At 49.7% G+C, this 2,078-nt stretch overlaps 1 pseudogene; it reads right to left on the reverse strand.

The window, feature by feature from the left end:
* Nucleotides 1-1,057: 1,057 nt before the first annotated feature.
* Nucleotides 1,058-1,748, reverse strand: LOC111741514 (annotated as a pseudogene).
* Nucleotides 1,749-2,078: the final 330 nt, after the last annotated feature.

Consider the following 2,078-nt stretch of genomic DNA (forward strand, 5'->3'; position numbering starts at 1 on the left):
GGAGCCTTTCTTGGTGTTTGGCCAAGGTATTGAGCAGATGGCCAAATTCCCTTCATGTCTAAGTGCCTGGCATCCTTTCAAAATGATAAATCCAAGGTGCCTGACCTCCTGTTTGCATATCTGAGCCTTTTTCCACAATACCTTGGACCCCGTGGTAGAGAGTAGGGCCAATAAGGCTTTAGTATCTTTCCAGCAGTCCCTTTGGGCGGAGCTAGCCAGTAGCAGGTCATCTACGAACTGCAGTAGAGTGCAAGTCTCTCTGTGGAAGGCAGCCAGATCTACAGTCAATGCTTTGCCAAAAAAGGTAGGTGAGTTCTTAAAGCTTTGTGGCAGTCGAGTCCAGGTCAGCCGCGCCTTTTCTCCTGGTGTGTGGGTCCTCCCACTAAAAGGCAAACAAAGGCTGTCTAGCCAATGACAACCAGAGACTTAAGAAGGTGTCTTCAAGGTCGAGGCACGTGAACCAGCTCGCTTGAGCAGGTAGAAGACTCGGGAGGGTACATGGGTTCGAAACCACCAGACAGATGGTGATCACTGCATTGTTGATGGGATGGAGGTCCTGGACGGGATGGCAGTAGTTCCCTCTAGGCCTCCCAACCGGAAAGAGTGGAACACTCCAAGGTAAATGACATCCAACCAGAATTCCGACATTGCACAAACACTGAATGTGGTCCCGAATTCCTAGGCGTGCCTCCTGTGACACTGGATACTGTCTTTGTGTGACGAGGAGGGCCTCTGGTTTCAGATTTACCACAATGGGTGCATGATTTTTGGCTAGACCTGGATCCCCCCGCCCACTTTTCTGACCAGACAGTAGTTCTATCAAACTGGTTCGATTCATTTGTTTTTTCTCCGGAAGGATAAAGATGCCATTCATCTTCTCTGGGCACAGTCACAGCCATCATTAAAGCGGCTGGCACCTCAATGTGAGACAGGTGAACTTCCCTAAGGTAAAGGTGATTTGTGCCCCAGTGTCCACCATAAAAGTCCTTGATTGGCCCCCTACTTCTATTGAGACCATAGGCTCCTGGGGTCCTAGGATCAGAGAGCCTGGTCACCCCTAGTCTGACTGTTCTTTGGCCAGACCAATAAGCTCTTGGACGGCTAGCTCAGGCTGGTATTTTCCTTTACGAGATTGATTGATCTTCTCTAGCCCTTCAAGCATTCTCCCATGGTGGGGGCACTCATTCTTCCAATGACCGATCTCTTTGCAGAAGGCACATTGGTTGCGGCGAAGTGGGGGTCTCACTAGCTTTTTAACAAAGGAGACGGGAATCATCCCAACTCGGCCATTCTTGTCCCGGGCACTCTACCACTGTTCATCAGGCTTCTCTATTATTACCAGGATCTCACCTTTTTCAAAGGGCAGGTCCTCAGCATCGATCCCAGGAAAGACATAGTGAATCCATACATGTTCTAATGTGCTTAGATATCTGGGTGCTTAGATACCATCAGGTTGGTGGTGTTTAGGCAGTGAGTTTTGTAAAACTCTAGCAGGGCCAGCTAGCAGTCAAATTCTAGGTCCCTGATCTTAAAACGGCAGTTGGGAAGTGAGTTGATGATGTAGTAGGAGACTTGTGCATTCTCGGACACAGAGAGTACATAGTCCCCGGACAGGTGGAGGAGTTGCAGACTAGGAACATGTTGTGGAGTCAGCCTTGGAGTGGGGTTTGCACCTCCTCACGAGACATTGGCCCTACATACCAAGCAGAGTGATCTGAGGAGTTAAATTTGAACCTGACGGAGGACATGGCTCAGGCCCGGGGCTTAGGGGCATTAGCGGGGTGGTGCAAACAATGATGGTAGAATCCTGCTTCAGATTGTGTGTAAAGGAGTTGCACAGGGACTGACGGACCCGCCGAGGTGTACAGTAGTAGGAAGAAAATAGGTTCTTCTTTGGAGTCCCCTTGGTGGATTATTTTCGCTGGCACCTCCTTGTTCTTTTCTTGAGTTGGTTAGGCCACAAGTACCTCATTCTGTCCCTGCCTATTCACACTAAACCAGACCCAAGGGAGCACCATAGTAGTGATCTGCAGTCATGTGTCTATGTACAGCCACTGGTCTGGATATCCAGGGGTCCC

Source organism: Pteropus vampyrus, unplaced genomic scaffold (genome assembly GCF_000151845.1).
Source record: "Pteropus vampyrus isolate Shadow unplaced genomic scaffold, Pvam_2.0 Scaffold79, whole genome shotgun sequence".
NCBI lineage: Eukaryota > Metazoa > Chordata > Mammalia > Chiroptera > Pteropodidae > Pteropus > Pteropus vampyrus.